General features: G+C 39.6%; 1 long non-coding RNA gene across 2 annotated transcripts in view; it reads left to right on the top strand.

Moving 5' to 3' along the window:
- Positions 1–14,896: 14,896 nt before the first annotated feature.
- LOC140706870 (uncharacterized) overlaps positions 14,897–19,563 on the top strand; it is a 63,697-nt gene continuing 59,030 nt past the window's right edge. For both annotated transcript variants that reach the window (XR_013538694.1, XR_013538691.1), the window contains exon 1: positions 14,897–15,595. This is a non-coding gene — a long non-coding RNA (uncharacterized LOC140706870). The remainder of the gene's footprint in view (positions 15,596–19,563) is intronic.

Genomic DNA, 19,563 nt, shown 5'->3' with positions numbered 1-19,563 from the left:
TTTGCATGCTTTCGAACTGCTAGGTTGGCGGGAGCTGGGACAAGCAATGGGTGCTCACTCTGTCGCGTGGATTCTATCTTACGACTGCTTGGTCTTCTGACCCTGCAGCACAGGCTTCTGCGGTTTAGCCCGCAGCACCACCACGTCCCTACATAACCCAAAGTAGGCTTTTTATTGCAAGTTATCTACAAACAGGCAGAAAGCACACATCCTGTTTTAAAGTGACTCCTTGCATTAACCAGACAGTACAGGTAAAATCATCTTGGCAGCAATTACTGGTCACAGAAAAACTAGGCAGGGATTTGATTTTTGGAAGTGTATTATATATTTGATGAAACTACAAATATATTAAATGCAAGGAAAGTCTAATTCAGAGTAACTGTACACTTCAAGCAATAGCATACTTTCCATTTAGTGTGTCAACAAGTGGGACTAGAAACAAAATACTGCACTTTACTCTTAGCTCCTGTTTTAGGTTCTGTCCTTCTGTTTGACCATGACTTCCTCCAAGGCATTGTGTTTCACAGCATCTTCCTCAACCCCCCTCCTTCTTTTTTGATTACCGCTGAATAATTTGTAACTACTGAGCATGTTCAAACTCCATATATTGCAGAGTTTTGAATTTCTGGTAGAATTCTCTTTTTGCTACACAGTAGAAATACAGAGATCCACAGAAGATAATAGCTTCAGGTTCCCCAGAGTCTATCACTTTCTCATCAACTGGCATCTAAAGTTTCAATAACTCACACTGAGACATTTGTAGGAGAAAGATTTTTTTAAAAAATCTTAATTAAAGTTCCTTGAAATTACAGATTTGTGTGTGCTGCTTTCTATACTTCACATGTTCTAGCAAAACCTGGACAGATCAACAGTCACCAACCCAACAGATCAACTGCCACCAACCCAACAAAAGAGATGGACCCAACAAAAGAGATGGTGAGTCTTTCTTTGAATTTTAAAAGCTGGAAAGAGTGATTGATTAGTGCTGGATAGAGAGACAATCACCTCAGCCTAGAAAATTCCCACCCAGTCAAACTACAGACAGCATGCGAGGTTGTAAATAAAATTCCAGTATATTTAACTGTTCTCTGTTCAGATGCATGTGGCTCCTCTCCAAAGCAGCCTGGAAAAATCATTTTAGCTCAGCATTCACAAGAGGGGGTAGTGAAATTGGTGTCAGCTTGAGATCAAGAGCATATCATCTTGAGAAGGAGGAAGATCTTCTTTTGTACCCTTGTATGATCTGCAAGAGGGCTGATAGTGCAACTGTTGTTTTGTCTCCATGAAAAGACAGCTCATTAAATCTCATTACTGGGCTTCAGCTGTTGTGCTGTAAGGATCTGAAACTCAAAAGAGTACATTGTTTTGCAAATGCATTCCCAGAAAAGAAGGAAACAATTTATTTTAGCACTCACCTCAAGCAATATTGAACTAGGCTGAGCTCCCATCTTTTGCCCTTTTGTGGCTTTAACAAGTACAGGGTTCGGTTTCAATTATATCCTAGTTTAAAAATAGCTCTCCTCCTTCCCTTTAAAACATGCAAATAAATATATACTGAGCATTATATTATTTATGATGTAGCAAAATCTGCTTCCAAAAATTCCAGTGATGCAAGTATATATGGAATTGGGTAGAACACAATTCAGTATAAAATAATGTGCCCTGAGGAAGTCAATGCACAATTTTAATAACTATCATACCCATACTGATTTAAACAGATAGATAGATAGATAGATAGATGATAGATAGATAGATAGATAGATAGATAGATAGATAGATAGATAGATAGATAGATAGATAGATAGATAGATAGATAGATAGATAGATAGATAGATAGATAGATAGATAGATAGAATCTAATATTTCCAGATAAAGAGATGAACAGATTGTGTACCACTTCTTTCAAGCTCTTTCTAGGAAGTGAACTATTTAAATAGTTTGTTTCTGCCTATCTTCATCCAAGATGAATGTTTTCTGCTTTGAGGAGCAAATCCAGAAGGTGGCCGAGTTTGAATGCTGAGTGTCAAGTATTTTCAAGCCCAGAAAGGTCTCTCTGCCTTTCCCAAGAGGAATATGTAACAACCTCAGTTTCTTTACATTTCAAATTTCCGGTGTCTTGCAGTATGATGTGTGAGGTATTACTGCATCTTTCTCAATAGTATTACCATGTGCCATATCATTCAGTGCATCAACTGAAAAATAGGCATTGGGATAAGAAGTGAAAATTAGATAAAAGTGAAATTTATAACAGCATTCTGATTAAATAATCGGGTCAGGTAGTTAAATATTGCAAAAAAAAAGAGAGTGGGTGTATGAATCTCTGAGGCAACACAACATTAGTCATTTTGAACTATGAGATGCTGAGATGTGATCTCTCTCTCCCCCTTCCCCTGTGTGTTTAGTTATTGTCCATGGATTTGATAGCTTCACAGACTATAATAACAGACGTAGCAGAAAAAGAATGGATTAGCCAAAAGAAGCAGGCAATTTCTCACTAGTCTTGTGTCCCTGAGTCTTCAGCACCACCCATGGAAAAAACCCCACTGAGATTTCTGCAAATGTTTTTATGGATACATGCTGGGTGCTAGGCCAAACCAACTGTTGCTTCCTTCTAAGCATTTTTCTCCTGATCCACTATTCAGCAATAAAAACAGCTTCAAAGAATCAAGTGAGTCTCTAAAGACTAACAAGTTGTATTAACTTAGTTTTTGCGGGCTTCTTCCCACTTCTTCACATATGTGGAGTGAAGCCTCACTAGATAGGCTTTTACATGCATGTTTGGATGGGAGTGAGATGTGGTGATTCTTTTTAATATTTGTATACATTGTTTTTAGCTTAAAATATTGTCTTTGAATGATGTAAGCCGCCTTGTGTCCTTCTTAAGGAAAAAGGAGGGACAAAATATTTTAAATAAAATAAATAATAAATAAATTGAAACCCACTGATTACCCTAACAGTGGTGTTATCAGAAAACTATAGAAACTATAGCAAGTCGCTTCACTTACAGTCATGTGAAAAAGAAATTACATCATCTTTGAATTCTATGATTTTAAAATATTAGGATATAATAAAAATCATCTGGTGCTTAGCAGGTCTGAAAATTAGGTAAATGCAATCTCAGATGAACAACAACACATGACATATTATACCGTGTCATGATTTATTTTACAGAAACAAAAATGGAGAAGCCATGTGTGAAAAGCTAAGTACAATGTATGATCCAATACCTTGTAGAACAACTTTTAGCAGCAATAACTTGAAGTAATCATTTTCTGTTTGACTTTATCAGTCTCTAACATCATTGTGAAGGAATTTTGACCTACTCTTCTTTACAACATTGCTTGAGTTCATTGAGATTTGAGGGCATTAGTTTATGTACAGCTTTCTTACGGTCCTGCCACAGCATTTCAATCGGGTTGAAGTCTAAATTTTGACTGAGCCATTATGACACCTTTATTCTTTTCTTTTTCAGCCAGTTTGTAGATTTGCTGGTGTGCTTGGGATCATTGTCCTGTTCCATGACCCAATTTTGGCCAAGCTTTAGCTGTTGGACAGATGGCCTCACATTTAACTCTAGAATACTTTGATTTACAGAAGAGTTAATGATCAACTCAATGACCGAAAGGTGTCCAGGTCCTATGGCTGCAAAATAAGCCCAAATCATAACTTGTCCACCACCATGCTTGATAGTACATTTGAAGTGTTTGTGCTGATATGCTGTGTTTGCTTATTGCCAAATGTGATGCTGTGTGTTATGGTCAAACATCTCTACTTTGGTTTTGTCTGCTCAAAGGACATTGTTTCAGAAGTCTTGTGCTTTGTCCAGATGCATCTTTGAAAACCTAAGCTGTGCTGTCATGCTCTTTTTAGAGAGCAAAGGCTTTCTCCTAGCAACCCTTTTAAAGCAACCATACTTGTTCAGTCTTTTTCTAATTGTACCGTCATGAACTTTAACATTCATGATGCTAACTGAGGCTTGCAGAGTCTGAGATGTAACTCCTGGTTTTTTTTTTGAAGTTTCTCTGAGAATTGCACAGTCTGACCTTGGGATGGATTTGCCTAGATGTCCACTCCTGGGAAGATTGGCAACTGTCTTGAATATTTTTCACTTGTGAATAATCTTCCTCACTTTAAAATAATAGACTTTAAATGGTTTGGAAATGGCCTTATAACCCTTCCCATACTAATGGGCAGCAACAGTTGCTTCCCTATGTTCATTACTGATATGTTTCTTTTTTGGCATTATGTTAACATACACCTGAATGCTCCAGACCAGCAAAATGCTAAAACTTCAGCTTTTACACGGGTGGTCACACTTGCTGATGATCAGTTACTCAAGAACATTTAGTTAGCAGTACCTGGCTGCTACGTATCCTCTTAATTCCTATGGAAGTAGTAAGGGTGTAATATGTCATGTGTTATTGTTCATCCAAAGTTGTATTTACCAAATGCTTTTTATTATGTCCCAATACATAAATCAAAAGGGGGTGTACTTTCATTTTAAAATGATTGTAAGTACAATTATGAAATTTCTTAATCTAATCTTTGTAGAAGAGCTATGGTTTAACATCTAGATGAGATTTCCTAAGAACAGAATAAGAAAAGTGAACAGAAATATGAAAATTATAGACCCCTCTGGTGTGATATGTGTCATAATTTGTGAACAACTACCCTGTATGTTTTTTAAAATAGAAACAGGGCAGTCTATGAGGGGGACAGGAACATATATATCCTTGTCAGTGGTCCATAGAGCTCCAGTCCAGGATCCTCACAGACCACCCATCCTCCCAGTAAGCCTGTGAGACACCAAAGAAGCATATGTCACCACACATGCCAGACATAGGGATTGGATGGTGTCCAGTAAGAGAGTGGAAGGAGTTGCTTTACCCCGGGCATATGGCAGATATAAAGGCTGCCTTGCCACCAAAAGATGAGGAAACAGAACAGACACCCAAGGTAGAGGAAGCCCCAGTGGATCCGAAAAGGAAGGAAGAGATATAACATAGAGGTAAAAGGAAAGAGGTGTCAAAGGAGACAAGGAGGCCAAAGATGAAGACCCTAAGGGAATGGGATGACAACCAAGAGCATTGGCCTGAAACCTATTGGATGGATGATTTTCCTGGTGAAGAACCAGAGTCCATTGGGGTGTGATTGTATTTATAAAGAAGATCCTTAGAGAGGAGTATTGGTCCAATTAAGAGTTCCCAAAGGGAAGAGGATATTAAACCTTCCTACTGGCTGTTGAATTGGGATGGACACAAGAGGTGTAGCTAGGAAGATGGGAGAACCTATTCCCATGCAGAGTCAACACTGGTGCAAGAAGAGGCAGTGAGGCCATCAGTGTTGGGAGAACCCTGGGGAGAACACCAGGAACCAGGATTAAACTATTTGCCTGAAGGAAGACCCACAATGAACTTGCCTTCACTGCAGGCATACTACCCCTCCCTATTAGGAGCTGGCAGAAGACAAGAGGGACTCAAGATGAGGGTTTCACAGACTTTCTTACCTAGGAGTCTAGTGATGAGGATTGGACCCCCTGGACATACTGAGTTCTTCTTGGTGAATGGAACCAGGGAACAAGAACCATCCTTAATGGAACTTGAGCCAGTGTCAGGAACTAGGGCCAAGGAAAGAGGACCATGTATTGAGCCAGTTGTTGTTTACCATCTCCCCAGTTTAATAATCCCCACTTTGTTTCAACCTGTTGGTCTGAAATCTATGGATCTAAGGATGGGAGAGGATAATTTTCCTAACTAAATCAGGGTTGATGGGGCTCACACAGTCTCTTTGTAAAAAAATAAACAGACAAAGATCTAACATCCAAAACAGCAATAGTTCAAAACCAGTGGGGAAATACTTCAGCTTTGCCAGACACTCTGTCTCTGACTGAAAATTGGCCATCCTGCATAAGTTACTCCAAGAATCCTTGTAGAAATGAAAGCCACCACTTGCATGCTGGAATTATGCCTGTTCTGATTCATAAAAGTGGCCAGTGGAAGCCTGGTTAAGTGGATAAAGGGAATGGTGAATGATTTTGTTCACAGAACCAAAATTCCAGTTTACCTAAAGAGGCTGTTGTAAGGCCATTGCTGTAAAAGCCCTCCTTGAACTCCACTGAGCTGTATAACAACTAGCCAATCTCTAACAACTTGGCAATACGGCTGTTGGACCAGATGTTTGTGTGGCGGCCTCCCTGCTCCAGAGGATCCTGAATGGTACAGATTATCTGGATCCATTTCAGTCTGGCTTTAGGCCTCAGTGTGGAAAGAGTGGTGGTCATTTTGGTGGATAACCCACTATGGGAAATGAACGGAGGAATCGATTCTCTGTTATAGTTTGGGTCTGCTCCTTCACTCGTCCCTGAGCTGGGACGCATATGTCTCAGCAGCAGCCGTGGTGAAGCTGGAGTTAAAGCTGGTGTGCCAGTCGGTATGTGCTATAATACTACATTATGAAAATAAAAAGATGAAAAGATGAAATATTTTAAAAGAAAATAAACTGTTTCTCTTGATTAATTACAAATTGCAATAATATTACATTTGCTATATTCCAAATCAGAATGAAATGAATCTTGTCTTTTATGTGTAACAAATGAACGTGGTTTATCATAAATAAATGCGTTCGGGAAAACATACTAATGAATATTAGAAGCACTAAGAATACAAATGATGTCTAATATGGAGAATGAACTCCCTTTGTAATGTCCTTGAGAAATCTGCACATTCACAGTGATCAAATATCTCACCTTTGTATACCTAAATATATTAGCCTCTCTGTTCATTGCTTAAATTTGATGTTCTTTGATATCCTTTATTTCCTGTATTATCAATGTACTTTAATCAGTACTGATAATTGGGCAGAAACAGCTGAACATTTCTGTCTATGTAGATGAAAATTTTCTGTAGTACCATAGTTTGCAAGCTCAGATATTGTCAAACAGACAGACTGAAAAACAGAGAGGCAAAAGTCCGAAGCTACCTTGTATAGCATCAGAGCATAAATCTACCTAACACAAAGCTATTGATTCTGATAGGCAAAAATATTCACATTGCAGCCCAATCTGCAGTGAAAAACATAAGGTTATATACAGTTAGGTGAATGCATATCCCATATTGAAGCCTTGGGCACAGTGGTTAAACTGCAGTGCTAAGGGAAATACTCTGCTCACAAACAGAGTTCAATCCCTTTCTTTCTTCTTGGAACTGCGGAACTGGAAGGGAACCGATGGATCACTGAGTCCAACTCCTGTCAAAGAAGCCCAGTGGACTAAAGGTAGGTACCTAAATAAGGGACCCCAGGTAGCTGGTTTGAGATTAACTCAAACTTCCATCCTTCTGCAGTTGGTAAATTGAGTACCCAGCTCATTGAGGGGAGAGTGGCTATATATAATTAAATGGTAAACAGCTCAGAGACAGCTTTTAGCACTAAGGGTATATATAAGCAGCACACTTTGTTTTGTTGTTTGCTTCATAAGTCTAACTTATTCTTGGGTGGAAATGCATTGGATTTCTACCACAAACTAGCCTCTTCCTTTTCTCCTTCTTTTTCTGACTTCAGAGACTGCAAAGGTTTGTCGTATATGAAGCCCATAGTGTAGACACATCTTGTCAGCTGAAAATTAAACTCCCAAAACATATTGATGCTAACCTGACATCTTCAGAATGATCCTACGACAAGAGTGGGTGGTATTTTTTATTAGATCACGAAAAACCCTCACACAGAGGCTAACTTTTGGCTCCACACAAGCTTGATCAGGCTGGGCATTGCAGAGCTGGGGGTGGTAGAGAAAAAAAAACAGTGAAAGTTCCAAAACCCATAGCTAGATATTGAGCTGTGTTCTTTATTGAAAGCAAGTTATAAAATGGGAGTAAGCAGAAGCCACTCAGCAATGACAGGTTTTCACAGGGCATGGATTTGAATACCCCAAACTCAATAGAGAAAGAGCTGCCAGTCACTAAGTATCTCACCTCTCTCCCAAGAATACTATATATTGAAGGCCATGTTTGCTTTTTCCGTGAGGTACAGAGGTCCACAAAAGGGTAAAACCCCACCTCAGAGCAGCTGGGATAAAATGTATCTTTTTAACACACTAGATAAGTATGTTGCAACCAAATGAAAAAGAGGGAAGTTAGAGGATGACAGTTCTCCTCAGTTCAATGAAGTGTCTCTTCATTTTTGTTTAAGCCAGAAAATCTTATCTACTTGCCAGCACTACAAACAGCAGCCAGATGACTCAGAACTGCTCTCTTTTTCCATGAACCGCTGTAATAATTGCTTCATTAGCTTTTATTAAAAAATCAATCCCCCCCCTTCAAGACCAGTGTTAACTCAAAAACCTCAGCCACTAAACCATGTATTTTTCAGCAGGGGGAGGGGAATAATTAGATTAGATTAAACTAAAGTCCTTAAGTAAAAGTTTTGTCATGGAAGAGACTTCGTAGAACCTTCTAGGTTGCACCTTAATTATCTTTGCCTTGGCTTCATGCTGCTTTAATTATATTCATTATTTCTGTCACTCTTCAAAATATCATATATGGAATCCATGGTTGCTTGGTGCATAACTATTACTTTTCTCCTGCTGAGATACTGGCTTAGGTCCAAGATGTAACACAAATGGCTAAAGCAGGGAAGTTGAATATGATCCCTAGTTAATTTATATCACAAAATAATCACTTAACTTTTTCATTAGTTGCCATAGGTACTTTTTCCCTGTTGTTCAAGATGTCAATGATAAAGTCTCCGTGACCATCATACCCAAATAGATAAAAATAGACTGAAGGCTTGGTTGTAAGGCTCAAATGGATTCACAAAGTTGCCTATAGCAGTGGTCTCCAACCTTGGGCCTCCAGATGTTCTTGGATTACAACTCCCAAAAGACTTACCACCACCTCTGCAGGCCAGGATTTCTGGGATTTGAAGTCCAAGAACATCTGGAGGCCCAAGGCTGGAGACCACTGGCCTATAGGACAGGCCTTAAATAATTAATAACATAATATAATCTTACAACTGCTGAGCTGGAAGGGACCCTATGGATCTTCAAATCCAGCGCCTGTCAAGGATTGAACTCTCAACCTCTACCGCCAGATGCCTAAACCTTTGTACACTAATCTTTAAACCCTTGCTGCTCTGTGTGGCTTTTTTATCTATATGTGTTCGTTTATGCCAACAGGGCCAACAGGGGAAAATGTCCCTGTTGGTCCTCCTCGATGCATCAGCTGTCTTTGATACCGTCGACCACGGTATCAGACAAATACAAATCAATTAAATTTTAGCAATTTTCAATTTGTTGATTCTTTGGGATATAAAGTGGCCCCCCAGGCACCTAGAGATACCAAAATCTGAGATAAGCTTTTCCCAACTCCCCTCTACAATCTTTCCACATTTGGTGAAGATTGGGTTTCAGAGAACCAAGTTATACACCCAGAAAGTGTGTCCCACCAGGAAAGTGTCCTTTAGCAGCACACTTTTGAGAAATTTCAGCACTGCCTCAAGTCAGGTGAAAAAGGACACTTTCCTGGGGGGGAATCACTTTGTGGCTGTATAACTTGGATGTACAAACCTCAATCTTTACCAAACTTGGAGGGATTGTAGAAAAGAGTCCTTGGGGGGGGGGGAATATTCCTGGGAGGGGGGCTTCTTTGTGGGTGTATAACTAGACATCCAAAATGCAGTTTTCATCAAACTAGCAGGGCTTGCAGAGGAGGGTCAGGGGACATTTCACTGCAATATTGGTGTCATTTTATAAGGTTTTAAAATCAAGATGAATTGATTTGTAAGAAAAAATAGCAAATTTATTATTTTTTTACCTTGATGAACTACAAATCACTTTTTTTTAAATTTCTGCCCATCTCCAATCATAACACATTTGGCAATCCATAAAATTCTACATTTAAAAAAATAGATAAATTTAAAAAGTTGAAAACATGTATACATTCAAGAAATCAGCATGGGAAAATGTATACCTTTTCAAAATGCATGCCTTAACTAAAATGTACATTAATGATTTGTGTACTTTGCAAAATGTGAGCAAAAACAGATTAAAATTCCTGAACAGGAATAGATGCCCCATAATTTGATACACAAGTCGGATGGATTGAATCCAGTCATGGAAAAATGGAAAATTAAATGAGTTTGTACTTAGTGCATTAGTTTCCTGACACTGCTTTGTTGTTTTGATTTTGAGAGAAGTAAAATGAGAGACGTGAAGTATGAATTCTCATAATATTTCCATTATTCTATACTATGCACAGCAAGTTGTTCTGAAGTGAATTGAATTTATATCTAACTTTAAGTAGACATGAATTGTAAATCTCATTATACATCCTTTAGGAAAGATCATCTTGGCTTTCTTCTGGACTGATTTGCTGTTGGAGACCAGGTGGTAATTACTTCAAATGGGAACTTCCATAATCAATGAATCTAGTTAAGGGAAAGAAACCTAATTTCAAACTAAAATAAAGCTGTATGCAAAGCTTGATGACTACATAAGTTAAAAGAAGATCGAACAAACTTTTAAAAGTCATGGATAGTCTGAGAAAGCTGGTTCTTTTTGGTTGCTTTTTTCTGTTTGTGGGGAGAAGGATGCTTTGCTGGCCAAATTGAAAATTGACCCTCACTCCAGTTTGGATCATCTACCCTGCTCTAAGGGTTGTTGAATTGCAATCACTGAATATGCTGGCAAGAAAGGGCACTGCCACCCAGTAACTTCCAGAACATTGCAGGTTTCCCATCCTTCATCTGAAACATTTCCACTTGTAAAGCTACAGATTTCATTGTCGAGTTGACATGTGGTGTTACAGTTTGTGTGTGACACTTTTGGTGCCACCGTAGATACTTCTCATTCCAAAAGTGTGTGTGGTGATGGGGCAAGATGTAGCTGTTTGCATATATAGCCTTCTGCAATTTAAATCTAATTCATTCTCAAAACTCTGGTTGGAAAAATAATTATGGATTTCACTTTACAGATTGTGAACTGCAGGTGGTAATTAGAGAAATAAAGAATATGTGATTTGAGAAACACATATTTTATGTGTGACTCAAAACACGTACCGGCTTCTGAAGATCATTTATATACCAGAAAGGCCAACCTTGGGCATTGTGCTGCATGAGGCAAAGGAAATGGCACCCACCCTATTTCATTAGATAAGTTAGCTATGTTGGTTACTAGAGAAGTGAGCTGTGTAGTGTTGCCCTGAGGGCAAGAGGCTTCATTTAGGGTTTCAGGATACCTTGTGTGGCTCACATTACTCTTTCCTTTGATAGAGTATGATGATTGGGGGGCATCAGAAAAAATAGCTGGGAGTCGCTTTTGCCACCAGTATCTGCTGCCATGACATTGTGGCAAAGCTGGCCTTGCTGTAAGTAGATTGGTGATCAGAAATGGGCAAGAGGAATACATAGCAGATAATTGCAAGTTCAATTATCCACACAGTCTGAATTCTGCAGTTCAATAAAACGGATGGCTAAGCTGGCTGTGAGAAATATAAGGGTTCTTTGATCTGACTTTTCATTTTCTTACATGAAGATAATAAAAAGCTATAATAAGGTGCTAGTGAAATAATACTGAGGTTTCATTTTGAGGGACTTTGCCATGAACAACATCTTCTTAGGAAGAACAGGCAGGTGGATGTTTATTAACAGTGAAATCCTACACATTTCTACTCAGAAGTAAGCCCAATGAGCTTAATAGGATTCATTTCTAGATAACAGTATACAGGATTAGAGCCCTAATTTTATAATTAGATTTAAATCCTAACTGTACTTCACTCAGTATTCATCCATCCATCCATCCATCCATCCATCCATCCATCCATCCATCCATCCATCCATCCATCCATCCATCCATGTGCTGCCTTTCTCCCCATGAGAGGACACAAAGCAAATTCCACTGGATAAAATAGGGCTTAATTACAAGTTAAGTTGCATATGACTGAATTGACAATCAAACACAATATGTTGTGTCATCCTATTCTGAAAGCAGAAGCAGCATTCTTTAAATAGTGTTTTTTTAAAGAAACCATGTTCAGTCTCAATGCTGTTTTACAGACAAAATAAAATAACTTGTTCATTGTCTTTTAAAATACTCTCATCCAAGGAGACACTTTATTCACAATTTTAATTTAAATGGTTTACATTCTTATAGAGCTGTAAACTTCTTTATAGTCTACTCCTAACTGACACTCACTGTAAATTTTGTGGGTAGTAATTGCAATATATAGTCCTTTTATTTCTTTTCATTTTTATTTCCAATGTATTAATTAAGTATGCTTTCAAAGGAACATTTGTCTAAATCCCTCCTCCCTGTTTATATGCTATAGAAATCTTTATTGATGGCAGTGGAGTATTAGTGCACCATCTGGGACTTCAACCAGGAGCCTGAGAATCAAGAAGCACATTAGCTGTGAGACTTTATGGACATTAGCCTTGTTGTTAGTCCTTTTGATATTACTCTCAGGAGTTTCAAGGGCAGTCTGTGAAATGGGATAGAACAAGGCATCTATTTCATTTAAAATGTTTGAAATGGATAGATTAGCCCTACTAATAGGGATGCAACTAGACATGGGCAAGAGCCACGGAACCAATGGTTCATGCTGGTTCATTCTTCAGCTGAACAGATGTTTGGCATTTTCCAGCCCTGCCTCCTCTGGCAACCTCCCACTCAGAGGCAGTGCCTGGAAGAAGTGGGACAGAGAAGCACTGCCTCAGAGTGGGCACTTGCCAAAGGAGGTGGGGCTGGGAAGCGACAAACACCTCTTTGGCTGAAGGATGAACCAGCACAAACTGCTGGTTCGATAGGTTTGTGCCCATCTCTAGATGCAATGCATACTCCTAAATACATGAGCACAGGCACATTTATGTAAATCATTGTCTTGGCTTGCCCTCCTTTTTTTGTGATGTGTAAGGGCCCCCCTAATCTTTCAGCACAATATGTTGCAGGAAGGATGCTGTGCCATAAGACAGCATTCCTTTTCACTTGTCTTGTGGAATGAGATCTCCTCCACAAGAGGGAAATCACTCCCCAGAATTTCTTGCAATGTTAAATATTTGGAGAAGAAGGAGAAGAAGAACAGAGTACCAGAGAGAGAGAGAGAGAGAGAACAGAACAAATAGTATTATGGAAACATAAAGAACAAGGTCAATATCCTACTGAGGTTCTGCTGAGGGGAAAGGTCTGCTGGTGCAGGAATGTGGGATTGCACTAGTTGTTCAAACACTGTTATTCCATAGGTTGTGATCTACGTGGTGAAAACTTACCCTTTACTTGTGTAACTGCAAGCAGCAAGGTTCTGTATGACCCTGCCAGAAGGCTCTTCTGTTCAGCAGAAGCTTAATAGGGTACTCGTTCAAGAGATTTTACCAGGCACAAACTTTAGGAGGCTGTAGCCCACCTGAGCAGATGCATCGAGGGTTGCCTCAGGTGGCAGATAATTAAGCATGTGTTTGGGTGAGCTTGGGTTGTGTGTCCAGTGGAGTGACAGGAAACTGAATAAGTACAAATATTGATTGCTATCTTAATGGTAGTAACTGGTATGGGGAACTGAAGTGTTCCCACTCAGTTCTTTGAACAGTGCACTCTGTTTTCAATTTCAAAATGTGAGTACTTAAAGCTGAATATTATTTTGAGCTAGTTGCATGAGGTGCTACATGCTCTTCTTTTTTTTATCCTGCACAGTTTTATTGACTCTCTTTCTTGGGGATATTTATGCAAATATGTATGTTTTCAGTGGAACATTTTAAAAAAGCAAGCACATACAGTGGTAGAAATAGGAGATTTTTAAAAAGGGAGCTGGATCAGTTTTCTAAAATTTGGTGATGGTTTCGGAAGCATAGGATTTACAGATGTGTTGCAAGCGCTCCCAGTGCTTGAAATAGGAGAAAGAACACCACCTGTACCTGGTTGCCACCTCCATCACCACTTCCTCCTACTGCCTGTAAACACCACCCATGCCCTATGGAGAGCCCAAAGCAGCTAGCCTTGGACTTCAGCCAGCCAGTTGAAAAGACAGCCTGTCTTATAGGATTTGAATGTATTTTGAAGAAAGTTCAAAATGAAAAAAAAAATGTCCTAAGCGGAATCTAGAAAAATAGTTGAACTGGTGGTTAAAGAAGTTCATACTGCATGATCTAGATCTCAGATAGGCTAAATAAATAAATAGGAAATAAAAGCAAAAAAGTTACATTTAAAATGTCTCTTCACTTAACATCTTCAGTGGTGATTTGCCCAATGAAAATCTTTCTAACCCCTTATAATTGTTAGTGCTCACCTGTAGGCATTTTTGTTCCCTCATTGCTACCTCATTAAATATCAGGTAATGCTCCAAATGCGAGCTGGTGGCTCAGACAGTTGGAGCATGCCTGCAGTGCCAGGTGTCCAGTAATTGAATCCACAGGAGCCAGTAGAGATTAAGCAGGACATGGGGTGCGGGAGCTAATGGGGTTATGTGCCCTGCCACCTGTGGTGGGTTGGACTAGTTGCAGAGTCCTAGAACCCCACCAGATGAAGGGACTGGTCAAGTACTTTTTTACTTAGAAAACTTTCAGGGGAGTGTCCACTATGTCAGAACTCACTTGTGAGCCCATCATTATCATCACTGCTCTGAAAAGGGGTCCACTGTAAAATTTATGATGGGTGTCATTGTCTTCTGTGTTATTTTATTTGTTTTCAAAGTTTTTCTTAATGTATTCATCAAAGAAAGTACAAGTAATATACATATTTGCCTGGTTCAGGATGAAGCCTCTTGGTCATTTTTAAAAAATATTTATTTATTTATTTATTTATTTATTTATTTATTTATTTATTTATTTATTTATTTATTTATTTATTTATTTATTTATTTATTTGTCTGTCTGTCTGTCTGTCTGTCTGTCTGTCTGTCTGTCTGTCTGTCTGTTTGTTTATTAAATTTTTACCCCACCCCTCTAGACAGTGTCTACTTGGGGCAGCTTACAAATAAAACACAGCAATATAACATATGTAACATCTTAAAATTACAATTACAATTACAAGACAGATTCAGGGAACCTTTTTACACAGGCAACTATAGTGATCACCATGTTCCCTTCTGATTTCACCAACAGGGCAGTGTGTGTCCACATTAATGATCCAAAGGAGCACTTCTATAGAGGACTCTGGGTCTTTACTGGCATTGTACCCAGAGCACATTTTCCTAGCTCACAGAAGAAAACCACTCATTATACATGTGGAGTTCTACAGTCACACTGGAATCAATGGATTATACCCTGTGACACCCAGCATGGAAACAGAGCAAATGTGGATTGTTTTCTGGGAAACATGATCTAGTGATTCAAAAGACGTTAAGAGAAAATGCATAAATCAAATGAACTCTGTAGGATGCAAGACTTTATAGTTAACAAGAAGAATAATTAAGTGCCTCCTTAGATAAGTGAAGATACATTGGGTTGCATCCAAAGCTGTCTTTCGTTTTGCAGGCTACTCTCATCCAGCAGATGCTTCTGTGAAGTTGTGAACAGAAGGGAGAAGGAGGTGATTTTTGCTGGTTCCCACTTCACTCTGCAGCCACACTGAGTCCCATCTGCTCCAGAGAGTTGAAGATTCTCCTGAAGCACATAAAAGGTAATGATGGGGAAGGGGAAGGGGGAGGATGCTTCATGAAAAAAAAAATAACCACTTTTCTCTCCTTTTTGTTCATGCAACCTTCCACAAGATCAAATAAACTTCTTTTCAAAGCAGCATTGGCTGTGGAACCCATTACCCATCATAAACATTTTACTAGCATTTCATATGTACGTATGCAGGAGGCTAGTATGATCTGGGACAGGTGATAGGTAGATAAATAGGCAGACAGGCAGGTATATGGATAAGTAGGCATACATTCGTATGTATCATTATCATTCATACAGATAGATAGATAGATAGATAGATAGATAGATAGATAGATAGATAGATAGATAGATGATAGATAGATAGATAGATAGATAGATAGATAGATAGATAGATAGATAGATAGATAGATATGAATGATAATGATACATATGAATATATGCGTACATGTCCATCTACCTGCCTGTCTGCCTATTTATCTACCTATCACCTGTCTCAGATCATACTAGCCTCCTGCATACATACATATGAAATGTAGTAAAATGAACTGCAAGTTCTTTCCATCCTAAATTTGAATAATTTGTAAACTTTGGTTTGGATGTATGCATGTGCCATGACCTGAACTGAAATGATCACCCCTCCCTACTGCTTTGGTTGTCATTCTCCTTGAAATGAGAGTTCAAGAAGCCAGGAGACTTCCTAAGTCCAGGTGTTGGCTTAGAACACATTTTAAATTTCGTTTACTCTGTTTCCATTATATGAGTGGCCATAGCATCTAGTCCAGTGATCCTCAAACTTTGTTGAATCATGATTCTCTTTTGTAATACTCAAGTAACCTGAGACCCCCACCACCATATCTCCATTAAAAAGGCATTTTTAAACCACCCCTTCTCAGGAAGTAGAATCTTCTTTCTCCCTCCCAAAGGGCCTGTTTCTCTCACACACACTAACTTTAATATCCTATTTTGAGAGGTCAAGAAAAAATTATTAAACAAGGGCTACAATACATGTAAGGTGACCTGCAATCCCCCTAGAAAACACTTTGTGACCCCCTTGAGGGTCACGACCCCGCAGCCTGGGAAACACTGATTTAGTGCAAACTTACGATAAACCCTTCTTAACTGCTACATTTTCTGAGCAACTTACATTTCTGGGTACGCTAATGAAAAGTACAATCTCCTTTTTCTCAGAACAAGGAAACAAGATGTTGTTTTTGATCTCTTAATATCTTCCGTATGCTCCTGTGAAGACAACATGGTGGTCTCGATAAGAATCTGTAAATCTGTAAATCAAATCTGGAAACCTACATACAAATCCAACTGAGACTAACTTCCCCTCCTTTGTTCAGAAGGAAAGGGCCTAAGCTCTTTGAAATGCGTGACTCGTGGGTCTTTTGGATGGAATTATACATGGTTATTATAATGACATCTATGTACAGAAATCTTGCCAGCTGCTATATTAGTAACACTTCTCTGTCGTGCTATGAACAAGATGCTGAGAGAGTTCTACCTTCCTTGATAAAATAAGGCATGTTTCCTATTGAGACAGGAAAATCATGCTTTTAGATTTTATGTAGTTTGAATATAAAGACTCAGTATCTGACAAAATGATTGGATATATGTTGCTCCTTGATTGTGGTGAGTTTGAGATTGATGCTTGGCATATGTACTATCTTCTGATAAATACAAACTGAAGCAGGGGTATTTGTGTGCTTCTGGGATGACCACAGGATGGAGCAAAGATCTGCTGGCTGTCCATGGCCCACAGCAACATCTCCATGGATTCCTCATGTAGAAGTTGGTGCTCACACATTACACAAGGGAAAGAGAAATCAAAATGCAGGGAGACAAAGGAGAGGATGGTCCTTTACCATAGGCATAAACCTAATGTGGCTTTTCTGCTTCAAAGTTGTTGACTGAAGTTATCAAAATCTTATTGCCGCAGCACTGATTTCAGATGTAAGGAATATAGAGGAACAGGGTAGAAAGAACAGACAGAAATTGTATAAGCACTGCCTCACTGCATTGCCCTTTCAAGAAGGAATCAAAGATGGCCACATCCTTTGTCACTTTAAAATATTTCTTTATGTATGTATGTATGTATGTATGTATGTATGTATGTATGTATGTATGTATGTATGTATGTATGTATGTATGTATGTATGTATTTATTTATTTATTTATTTATTTATTTATTTATTTATTTATATGCCGCCCATCTAGACATAGTCTACTCTGGGCAGCTCACAACATACAAGATAAAAACAATTTAAACTATACACAGTTTTACATTTTAAAAAACAAAACGATATAAAAATAATATCGTAAATTTACAATTTTAACAATCAATTTAAAGCAAACAGTCCCAAGATGGCAAGAATCAAAAGAAGAGAAATAAGAAATAAGAATGACTTAATTGACTGAAGGGAAGGCCTGCTTGAATAGCCAAGTTTTCAGCTGGCTTTTGAAAATGCCCAGTGAGGGTGCCAGCCGAATTTCGGTAGGGAGGGTGTTCCACAGCCAAGGGGCCACCACCAAGAAGGCCCGGTTTCTTGTTTTTTCCTTCCAGGCCTCCCTCGGCGCCAGACCCCTCAGCCATCCCTGCTGGCTGTTTCAGGTGATTCGGGTAGATCTGGGTGGGAGAAGACGATCTGCCAGGTATTGAGGTCCCAAACCATTTAGGGCTTTATATGTAATCATTAACACTTTGAAGTCAACGCGGAAATGGATGGGCAACCAGTGCAAAGCAGCCAGAGTGGGGGAGATATGTTGGTGTTTTCTCACCCCACTAAGAAGCCTGGCTGCCGTATTCTGGACCATCTGAAGTTTCCGCGTCAACCTCAAAGGTAGCCCCACGTAGAGTGCGTTACAATGGTCTAATCTTGAGATTACGAGCGCGTGGACTAGAGTAGTGAGGGCCCCCCCCATCAAGATAGGGTCGCAGCTGGGCAATCCGCCATAGATGGAAATAGGCGGAGCAGACCACGCACACCACCTGGGTTTCCATGGTAAGCACCGGGTCCAGATGTACCCCCAAGCTGTGGACCTCACTCTTTGCAGTAAGGGTCGTCCCCCAAAAGTAAGAGAGTTGCCTATACCGCTGGTGGAAGGACCACCCACCCTCAAGACTTCCATTTTGTCCGGGTTCAGCCTCAACCCATTCGACTGCATCCATTCCAATACAGTCTCCAGGCAGCGCTGAAGGGACAGGACAGCATCCACTGAGAAATACGCTTCTGCCTTCCCAGTGGCTGCCATAGGAAGATGACTGGACATTTTCCTGGCAGGTGCAGAAAGGTCTGTGTGTGTGTGTGTGTGTGTGTGTGTGTGTGTGTGTGTGTGTGTGTGTGTGTGTGTGTGTGTGTGTGTGTGTGTCTGCATTTGTGTCAGTGTCTGTGTGTGTGTCTCTGTGTGTGTGTGTGTGTGTGTGTGTGTGTGTGTGAGAGAGAGAGAGAGAGTGAGTTTAACCAGTTCTGAGGACTGCTGCTGGTATTCTTCTGTCATTCCTGCAGTGTTCAGTCTATGTTTTGGCCTTAATATTTGCATTTCCCCATTTTTAGGAGAAAGGGAAATACACAGATATTACCAAGACCAAAACAAGAATTGGCTCAGAATCTCATCAACGTTCAAAGGAAGATTTGGCCCCATCTATGTGCCACTGGCTTGGCAGGCAAAGAGGTCTGCACATCATCGATAGATCGATTGATTGATTGATCACTGGACTAGTGATTCTCAAGGGGGTCACCGGATTGTGACCCTCAAGGGGGGTCACAAAGTGTTTTCTGGGGGGATCGCAAGTCACCTTATATGTGTTGTAGCCCTTGTTTAATAATTTCTTCATTGACCTTTCAAAATAGGATATAAAAGTTAGTGTGTGAGAGAGAAACAGGCCCTCCCTTTTTACCCGCCATGGCTGTGAATGCCTGATGGAGACCTCGGCAGCAGCTATTAAAGTAAGAGGGTGTTGGTGGGAGTGGGGTG

This window comes from Pogona vitticeps, chromosome 1 (genome assembly GCF_051106095.1).
Source record: "Pogona vitticeps strain Pit_001003342236 chromosome 1, PviZW2.1, whole genome shotgun sequence".
NCBI lineage: Eukaryota > Metazoa > Chordata > Lepidosauria > Squamata > Agamidae > Pogona > Pogona vitticeps.
Note: the sequence above shows the minus strand (reverse complement) of the source record. Positions and strands in the feature narration are given on the sequence as shown.